Here is an 11217-nt window from a genome sequence, read left to right as displayed (position 1 = left end):
AACAATGTGAAAACATTTAGTTTGGCGCCTTGATGAATTTCCCCAAATCCCTGTTGTATATACAGGTGCATCTCAATAAATTAGAATATCATCAAAAAGTTGATTTATTTCAGTAATTCTATTCAAAAAGTGAAACTCATATATTATATAGATTCATTACACACAGACTGATATATTTCAAGTGTTTATTTCTTTTAATTTTGATGATTATAACTGACAGCTAATGAAAACCCAAAATTCAGTATCTCAGAAAATTAGATATTTTTTTGGTTCCACTACTGGGTTCAGTATTGTTCTTGATGGGGCGATAATTGGTGTGACACACCTCAAAACTTTCCTTTGCTTGGAAGTCTGTGAAAGAGGTAAACTGGGTTTCTTTAATCCTCCGATAATGAGATTAATTGGTGTTGTGTATCTTGCAAAGTTTTCCATGACGTGTATTTTTTTTGTAATGTAAGATTGTCATCTATCACCTCCGCTATTTGCATCGTATTAAATATGCAAATTAGCGACGTTAAATACGTGTGAGTTGCAAATGTTTGTCTAGCCATTATAGGTGCTAACTGGCTAATTCATTGTTGGAGATCCCAGCATTGTTACCCTCGTGTGCGATCGCCCATTACTGCCGTGTTGCAGGTGTAATAAACTGGTGACAGATAGCGAAGATTTATAATGATTGTAGCGGGCTGGTTAGAGTCCGTTACTCCATCACTCTTGTTCTTGTTGGTCACAGTTATGACGTGCATTTAATAGAAATGTGATTCCATCGCTAATAGTTTAAAAACGTACATTTCTTTAATGTTCTACCATAAGCTTGTTATGGCCGGCTCGTGACCGCAACATAACAAACGGAGGCAGACAACAACGGTTTTCTTACAAAAAGCACGCGTGTTTATTCAGTCCACTACGATCTCACACAAAGGCAACGTGTCTAGGGGTTTAGACGTCGATATCCTGAGCCAGAGAGTCAGGTGTCCATTGATCCTTTTATTCCCTACACCTCGTCAGGGTAATCAGTCATCAGTCGTCCCAAACGTCCTACAGGCCATGCATGGCCATTGCATCGTCTGTAGAGGCGCAGTGGGTCGTAACACACACACACACACACACACACACAATCACTAACAAAGCTCATCAGTGAGATGATACTTCATGCTTCCCTCACGTGAGGCTCCTCAGACAAACAACTGCAATTTTATAAAAACTTTAAACTTAAACTAAAAACGAGTCCTTTCACACTTCTTCCTCGCAACTTTATTTTCAATCCCACTCTTAGGGCCGGGAGATAAACCCCTTTATTGTCTTTAATCCACAGGTTGTTCTCTGCATGGCATTCGGCTCCTGGGGAGGTGAGACGCTTTCACACACACACACACACACACACACACACACACACACACACACACACACACACACACGGCATCATCATCATTCTCCTGGGGAGGTGAGACGCTTTCACACACACACACACACTCTCTCTCACACACACCACTCTCCTGGGGAGGTGAGACCTTCTCACACACACACACACACACACACACACACACACACACACACTCTCTTTCTCTCTCTCTCTCTCACACACACACACACACACGGCATCATCATCATTCGCCTGGGGAGTTGTTATTTCCTGTCACACACACACGTCCTGTTTCACTACGTCCTGTTTGTCACACCTCAACTCATTTCACTCAGACCTCAGTCACACACACACACACACACACCTTACACACACACACACACACACACACACACACACTGCCTTACTCGTCTCCACTCTACTCCAGTCAATCAATCTGTTTCGCTCAGACCTCAGTCAATCAATCTGTTTCACAAGAATTGAAACAGTAAATATAAACACACAGATCACTCAGCTCAGTAAATATATACACACAGATCAGTAAATATAAACACTCAGATCAGTAAATATAAACACACAGATCAGTAAATATAAACACACAGATAACTCGGATCAGTAAATATAAATACACAGATCAGTAAATATAAACACACAGATCAGTAAATATAAACACACAGATCAGTAAATATGAACACACAGATCAGTAAATATAAACACACAGATCACTCCGATCAGTACAGCTCCAGTTGCCTAAGAACATTGAATATTATAATAGTTTGTGTGTGTGTCATCACTATAATAGTTTGTGTGTGTGTGTCATCACTATAATAGTTTGTGTGTGTGTGTCATCACTATAATAGTTTGGTATCTAGTGATTTACTTCCTGAACCCCAGGTACTCCCTGGCAGATCTGCAATCTGACATTTTTCTTTTCTCTCACAAAGCTTGCATGAACATAACGGAAATAAGATCAAATAACACACACACACACTCACACACACACACACACGTAAGATGTGAGGAATTCAAGGTAGATTTGTAGAGTTTCCGTACCTCTTGAAGAAACATAATCAGATGAGTATCACAAACGCAAGGGAGCGTGTGTGTGTGTGTGTGTGTCAAAATGCAAGGAGAGTGTGTGTGTGTGTGTGTGTGTGTGTGTGTGTGTGTGTGTGTGTGAGACATTCCACACATAGTTCATCTCTCATCACTTCCTGTGTGTGGGAGGGGGGGGGGGGGGGGGGGGGAGTTCATCACAGTCTACACAATGATGCCACTCATGCTAAACACACACACACACACACACACACACACACACACCCAGACAGACAGACACACACACCTCATGACAATCGCACACACACACACACACACACATCATGACAGATGATGATAGTGACGCAGAGGCTGATCATGTGATAATTCCTCTGGAGATGAAAAATTCAGTTACGGTTTCAGATACACACACACCCCCACCACATACACACACCCCACACATGCACACACACACAACCACAGCTACACACACACACACACACACACTCACACAGCCATACACTAACATGCACATACACACACACACACACACACACTAACGCACGCGCGCACACACACACACACACACTCACACACACACCCACACACACACTAACGCACGCGCACACACACACACACACACACACACACACACACACACACACACACACACACACACACACCTCTTGAGAGAGGATTGATTATTGACCAGTGCATGTCACCTGGTGTTGATTCTTCACTGTTGGTATGGCAACATGAAGTCATACAGAACAGTAGATCACATGACCCACTGGGAACATGATCACCCCCCCCCCCCGTGGGATTGGGCTCTATTGTGCTCTCAGCACACACACACACTCACACACTCTCACACACACACTCACACACACACACACACACACTCACACACACTCTCACACACACACACACACACTCCTTTCACACTGCTTACAAAGAGCCGTTACATCTGAACACAGACACACACACACACACACACACACACACACACTCTAGTCCAGGCCTTGATTGTTTCGTTTCTTCCTCTGAAACTTTAGTTTTGCTTCTCTGACGTCATATACAAGAAATTCTACTGTGTACACCAACACTTCCCCTCCCCCTCTCGCTCTCTCTCTCTCTCTCTCTCTCTTCCTCTATCTCTCTCTCTGCCTCTCTCTCTCTCTATATCCCTCCCTCCCTCCCTCCCTCCCTCTCTCTCTCTCTCTCTCTCTCTCTCTCTCTCTCTCTCTCTTCCTCTATCTCTCTCTCTCTCTATGTCCGTCCCCCCTCCCTCCCTCCCTCTCTCCCTCTCTCTCTCTCTCTCTCGTTCTGTTTGGTCTCTCGGTCCTGCCTGTCTCCATTCTCTCCTCAGCACTCTCTGGACTAGCAGTAAGACAGGTAGGTTACTTTAACACACTTAAACCCTCTTCTACAGTCGTGTGTTTGTGTGTGTGTGTGTGTGTGTGCACTCTGGACTAGCAGTAAGACAGGTAGGCTACTTTAACACACTTCAACCTTCTTCTACAGTTGTGTGTTTGTGCGTATCTGTGTGTTTGATAGTGAAAGAAGTAGCGAGAGAGAGGAAACGTGTGTGTGTGTGTGTGTTTGTGTGTGTGTCTGTGTGTCTGTGTGTCTGTGTGTGTGTGTTTAATCATATCCGGGTGCTGGTGGGTTCAGAGCCTCTGCTGTCCTGACACAGACCACAGTCAGGAGCGAGAGGGGAGTGGAGAAGAGTAAGGCTGTGTGTGTGTGTGTGTGTGTGTGTGTGTGTGTGTGTGTGTGTGTGTGTGTGTGTGTGTGTGTGTGTGTGTGTGTGTGTGTGTGAGAGAGAGTCAGGAGTGGAGTGGAGTGGAGAAGAGTAAGGCAGTGTGTGTGTGTGTGTGTGTGTGTGTGTGTGTGTGTGTGAGAGAGAGTCAGGAGCAGGAGTGGAGTGGAGAAGAGTAAGGCAGTGTGTGTGTGTGTGTGAGGCAGGAGTGGAGTGGAGAAGAGTAAGGCAGTGTGTGTGTGTGTTACGACCCTGGTGGATCTAGGCCCCGCCCCATGATATTTGCATGCCTGTTCTGTCTCTGTTTCCTTAGCAGGAAATGGGAAGCAGGTGTGCCCCATGATTGGTTTTGGATTGCCGTCGGTTTTGGATTATCGTCGTCGTTTGTTTATATTACCATTTAACTGACTTCACAGTCAAGGCACGAAACATAAAGGTTTAGGTTAATAATTAATATATTTATTAATTATTTACAAGTTTATATAGTTATCTAATAATTATAGCAAACGTGTGGTGAAGATCAGTGTTGTGAAGAGAAACCAAAGATGTACTGTAAAGTCAGTTAACCGGTAATGTAAACAAACGACGACGATAATCCAAAACCAACGACACTCCAAATCCAATCTCTATCCAAATCCAACGACCAACCCAACGCTCTCCCGACTGCCATCTGATCAGGGCTTTTGTAGCCTGGGGCACACCTGCTTCCCATTACCTGCTAAGGAAACAGAGACAGAACAGGCATGCAAATATCATGGGGCAGGGCCTAGATCCACCAGGGTCGTAACAGTGTGTGTGTGTGTGTGTGTGTGTGTTGTTAGAGTAAAAATACTCTTGTCGTGTTGTTTTGGAGAGGAACCACCATGCGAAGCAATTTGTTGTAACAAGGTTGAGTTTTACTGGTAGGTACTGACACAATACAACTTGCCCAACAGACAGTCAAGTACAGTCAAGCAAGCCGGAGAATGCGCACTCTGCCTGGTACAGAGGATGCTCGAACCTTTAAGGCCTAATTCTGTGATGTCACTCTGGCCCCCTGCGCCGCCCATCTCACGATCTTAAGATTGTGAAATACTGTCTCGTCCACTCTGCACATAGTTATAACACATGATTCTTGTGCTATTTCCCATTTACAGAACTTCTGTATACAGAAGAAATAATATGAGCTTTATGGCATAAATATACTTGACATTTATTTACGGAGTTTTGAGAAATATGTATGTATATAAAAAAAATGTAGGAGTATTTGTTGAAGCCAAGAACATGTTTAAAAACGATACTAAATGTCGTAATAAATAAGGAATGTTGGCTGCAAGAGACTAGATGCCCATCCTTGATTTATTTTATATGAACTTGGATTAGTCAAACAGGTTCAGCTGGATTTCATCTTGGAATTTCCCTTTCTGAATATGTAATATATCCTTGTTGTCATGGCAACATGGTCATTAGCTCAAACCTGCTCAGGAGCAGGTTTAACAGGATTGAATCACATACATTTACATTTTACATTTAGTCATTTAGCAGACGCTTTTATCCAAAACGACTTACAAGGATGTATACACATCAGGAGCAATTAGGGGCGCTTCGACAGGGAATTGAACTAGCAACCTTCTGATAACTAAACGACTTCTCTACCTCCTGAACCACTGTCTCCCCATACATAAACCATCATTGGAAGCCTTTCCATGTTAATTTAACCTACGTCATGAGTAAGGCAAGTTTTTATATATATATATATATATATATATATATATATATATATATATATATATATATATATATATATATATATATATATATATAGCAAAAATTATACACATTGGTAATTTAAAGTGCTTTACAAATCAGCAGATATAAGAACATAGAAAAATAAGAGTTTAAAAATGAATATGCATTAAAACAGTTTAAAGTGTGTGTGTGTGTGGGGGGCGGGGGGGGTGTATGTGCCTCTAAATGTGTGCATATGTGTGTGTCTACAAGGCCTCATAAGCGTGACATTTGGTGGACGTGTCCCTGTAGTGACCATAGGACATCCCACCCAGAGGTCTCTCAAATTATCTTAAAAGTCCATTTTGTAGGAGATTTAGTGGCGTCTAGCAATGATGTCACAGATTGCAACCAACCAATATAGCCCTCGACCCTCCCCTTTTCAAGCATGGATTAGTGAATTAGTAGCGACAACAAACACCCCAACAACAAAAAACAAAAAAAAAAGAATCAAGATTTAATGTTGACGAAACTAACTGAGGTTTCCTCTTTTCAGTGTTCAGACCAGATATTCACGTTGACACGCATTTGATATGGATTGCTACTTCGAACGTCCCCAGTTGGCTTATTTTACTACTGCTGTTCAAAATCAATTAGGTCTCCACCCCTCAGAAATCAATTAGGTCTCCACCCCTTTAGAAATCAATTAGGTCTCCACCCCTCAGAAATCAATTAGGTCTCCACCCCTTTAGAAATCAATTAGGTCTCCACCCCGTCAGAAATCAATTAGGTCTCCACCCCTTTAGAAATCAATTAGGTCTCCACCCCGTCAGAAATCAATTAGGTCTCCACCCCTTTAGAAATCAATTAGGTCTCCACCCGTCAGAAATCAATTAGGTCTCCACCCGTCAGAAATCAATTAGGTCTCCACCCGTCAGAAATCAATTAGGTCTCCACCCGTCAGAAATCAATTAGGTCTCCACCCCTCAGAAATCAATTAGGTCTCCACCCCTTTAGAAATCAATTAGGTCTCCACCCCTCAGAAATCAATTAGGTCTCCACCCCTTTAGAAATCAATTAGGTCTCCACCCGTCAGAAATCAATTAGGTCACCACCCGTGTTAATTTTGGCAGCTATTTTAGATTTAGTCTTGGTCTTTAGACGAAAATGCTTTCGTCGACGAAGTCTCATTACATTTTAGTCTAGTTTTAGTCACATTTAGTCACATTAAACTCCTTTCCTTCCTTTCTTAGGCCCAGGGACCCCTTGTGTTGTGTCTACAACTGCATAATAGTCAAGCTTGCCGTACATAAATTGTGGATGCAATTCGTCTCTAAGATACAGATCTCCTAGTATATGCCTACAGCTGAATTCCAATTAATTCAATGTAAATAATCATTTTAAGGCAATACTTAATTAACAGTATTATCATTAAAATATAAGAGAATATCAAGTCTAGATTTTGAAGATTCCTGACCTTAGAGTTAAATCAACCACATATCCTCCATATGAACCAACAGATTTAGCTATACGGATAGTTTTGAGAGTTGAAATGAAAGTGGTGCCAATGATAATAACAATTGCATAAATAGACAAGGAAGGATATGTAAACCAATCACATATTAATTTATTTTTTCTTGATTAATGTCATGCGTGGCCTGTCCTATATTCCATTCTGCAATGCGTTTATTTGCTAGCTATCGATAGCTAACTTAGCTAGCTAGTATAACTTAGCTATGCTACCTCATAGTTAGCCAACGTTAGCTAGCTAAACGTTTTGGAAATCATTTTCCAAGGCTAACGGGAGGTTTCAATCGAAAATGACTAGCTAGTTATCCAAGCTGACACAACCTATACACTCGACTGCCCATATAACGTGTGGATCTGTGTGTGTGTGTGTGTGTGTGTGTGTGTGTGTGTGTGTGTGTGTGTGCGTGTGAGGTTCGTGTCTTGTCCTGAACAGACCTGTGTGGTGTAAACAATGTACAGAGAACAAGAATGTGTGTGTGTGTGTGCGTGCGTGCGTGTGTGTGTGTGTGTGTGTGCGCGTGTGTGTGTGTGTGTGTGGTGTACACAATGTAAAGTCATGGAAATTCTGCATTATTTGCAATAGGCTTCATTCTACTCAGAATCACTGCAATTTCAACCGTACCTGTTTAGAAGTCACTGTGTGTGTGTGTGTGTGTGTGTGTGTGTGTGTGTGCTGCAGCAGATTGAGTCTCATTTGGCTGTAGTCATCACAATAAACCCTCACCAGACTCTGGACTCTGTTCAACTCTTCATGCGTTTAAAGCTGAGTCTAAGATGGACTGATAGACTCTGTTCAACTCTTAATGCGTTTAAAGCTGAGTCTAAGATGGACTGATAGACTCTGTTCAACTCTTAATGCGTTTAAAGCTGAGTCTAAGATGGACTGATAGACTCTGTTCAACTCTTCAGGCGTTTAAAGCTGAGTCTAAGATGGACTGATGGACTCTGTTCAACTCTTCAAGCGTTTAAAGCTGAGTCTAAGATGGACTGATGGACTCTGTTCAACTCTTCAAGCGTTTAAAGCTGAGTCTAAGATGGACTGATGGACTCTGTTCAACTCTTCAAGCGTTTAAAGCTGAGTCTAAGATGGACTGATGGACTCTGTTCAACTCTTCAAGCGTTTAAAGCTGAGTCTAAGATGGACTGATAGACTCTGTTCAACTCTTCAAGCGTTTAAAGCTGAGTCTAAGATGGACTGATAGACCTTTTAATCTGACAGCTAGAGGGAAAACAAGAACGTCTTGTGGAGAGAAAAGGTGTGTGGGCCTCACCCCTGCTGCTGTGTGTGTGTGTGTGTGTGTGTGTGTGTGTGTGTGTGTGTGTGAGAGAGAGAGAAGGAAAAGGTGTGTGGGCCTCACCTCCCCTCGCCCCTGCTGCTGTGTGTGTGTGTGTGTGTGTGTGTGTGTGTGTGTGTGTGTGTGTGTGTGTGTGTGTGTGTGTGGGCCTCACCTCCCCTCGCCTCTGCTGCTGTGTGTGTGTGTGTGTGTGTGTGTGTGTGTGTTCGTTTGTGAGAGAGCTTTCTATGGAGTCTTAAGGTAGAAAAGAGTGTGTGTGTGATTTTGTGTGAGAGAGAGCTTTCTATGGAGTTTTAAGGTAGAAAACTCGTGATAGACGTGATAGACCCCTGGTTGAGGTACATGGGGGGTAGTTAGATGAATGAGAGTGTGTGTGTGTGTGTGTGTGTGTGTGTGTGTGTGTGTGTGTGTGTGTGTGTGTGTGTGTGTGTGTGTGTGTGTGTGTCACTGGAAGGAGAGGGCCCAAATCACAAAGGAAGGGTGTGAATTTCCTGCCAGCCTGGGAAGAAAATGTGTGTGTGTGTACATAGATATATCTGCTTTATTGTGTGTGTGTGTGTGTGTGTGTGTGTGTGTGTGTGTGTGTGTGTGTGTGTGTGTGTGTGTGTGTGTGTGTGTGTGTGTGTGTGTGTGTACAAAAAAATATATGTGCTCTACTTTGTGTGTGTGTGTGTGGCTGTGGTTGAACATAGGTATATGTGCATTAGTGTGTGTGTCTGTGTGTGAATAAGTGTACTTGACTGTGTGTTTTGTGTGTAGATATTGTGGCTTGATAGAGTTGGGTTCAGATTAGAGTTACGATCAGATGAAGTATTAGAGTGGTTATGCCCATGCTGTCAACACACACACACACACACACACACACACACACACACACACACACACACACACTGTGCCCATGCTGTCATGCTGCCTGTCCTGGTGTGGTTGTAGTGAACACTGGGGTGTTAAGATATCGCCATGGTTACAGTGAACACTGTTAAGATATCACCATGGTTACAGTGAACACTGCTAAGATATTGCCATGGTTACAGTAAACACTATTAAGATATTGCCATGGTTACAGTGAACACTGCTAAGATATTGCCATGGTTACAGTGAACACTATTAAGATATTGCCATGGTTACAGTGAACACTGTTAAGATATTGCCATGGTTACAGTGAACACTGCTAAGATATCGCCATGGTTACAGTGAACACTGTTAAGATATTGCCATGGTTACAGTGAACACTGTTAAGATATCGCCATGGTTACAGTGAACACTGTTAAGATATTGCCATGGTTACAGTGAGCACTGTTAAGATATTGCCATGGTTACAGTGAACACTGTTAAGATATTGCCGTGGTTACAGTGAACACTGTTAAGATATTGCCATGGTTACTGATGGAGATAATTTCCGAACAATGTTAATGACTTAAGAATATAATAAAGTGCCTTGTATTATTAATGACCTTATATGAATCATGTACTTATGTAAGCAGGAACATGGCTTTTCTGTATTTCTGCGTGTGTATAACTTAGATTATTAGGTGCCACTTAGTCTGCATATGTACAAGAGCATGTTTAGACCAGATGTGATGAGAAGGGTCGAACTGTGCTTCTTCCGACCTTGTGCAAAACTTCCATCCTTGCCTCGGACGTCAGAAATCCACCACGTGGTTATCCCTGCTGAACGCTCAACTTCTGTCTATATAAACCTTGTGCGATGTGTTTATCATTGCTTCACTTTCAGCCTTGTGCTGGGAGTGAGCCCGATTGCAATTATTGTTTTGTCTAATAAATATACTTATATGCAGCTCCGGAGTCCTGAGGTAACTAGGGTGAATTTTCACCTATCAGTGTGTGTGTGTGTGTGTGTGTGTGTGTGTGTGTGTGTGTGTGTGTGTGTATGTACCTTGTTGGGGTTGTATATAGTGTGTGTGTGTGTGTACCTTGTTGGGGTTGGGGATGTATATAGTGTGTGTGTGTGTGTGTGTGTGTGTGTGTGTGTGTGTGTGTGTGTGTGTGTGTGTGTGTGTGTGTGTGTGTGTGTGTGTGTGTGTACCTTGTTGGGGTTGGGGATGTATATAGTGTGTGTGTGTGTGTGTGTGTGTGTGTGTGTGTACCTTGTTGGGGTTGGGGATGTATATAGTGTGTGTGTGTGTGTGTGTGTGTGTGTGTGTGTGTGTGTGTGTGTGTGTGTGTACCTTGTTGGGGTTGAGGATGTATATAGTAGGCATATGCAGTCTGTGAGAGGGGCCCAGCTGTTCAGCAGTGGAGAGTCAAGTGTGTCTGTGTGTGTGTGTGTGTGTGTGTGTATGTGTGTGTGTGTGTGTGTCTTTCACTCATACAAAACGAGCGAAGGCAAGGAGGAACTTTATCAGGCGACGTAAATATTTAGACTTGTGTTGTTTATTCCTGCCGAAGCTTGTTTGGTTAAGGAGCCTCACATTCCTTACGCCACTGCAGACACACACACTCATACACCAAGAGTACACACACACGGACACACACGGACACACACGGACACACACACACACACA

General features: G+C 42.8%; 1 long non-coding RNA gene across 1 annotated transcript in view; it reads left to right on the top strand.

Moving 5' to 3' along the window:
• Window positions 1–3712: 3712 nt before the first annotated feature.
• Window positions 3713–11217, top strand: part of LOC116218622 — a 34550-nt gene continuing 27045 nt past the window's right edge. Inside the window, exon 1 of the long non-coding RNA XR_004162947.1 lies at window positions 3713–3793. This is a non-coding gene — a long non-coding RNA (uncharacterized LOC116218622). The remainder of the gene's footprint in view (window positions 3794–11217) is intronic.

The sequence above is a fragment of the Clupea harengus genome, chromosome 23 (genome assembly GCF_900700415.2).
Source record: "Clupea harengus chromosome 23, Ch_v2.0.2, whole genome shotgun sequence".
Taxonomy (NCBI): Eukaryota; Metazoa; Chordata; class Actinopteri; order Clupeiformes; family Clupeidae; genus Clupea; species Clupea harengus.
The sequence above is the reverse complement of the archived record's forward strand: the minus strand, read 5'-3'. Positions and strand labels throughout refer to the sequence as shown.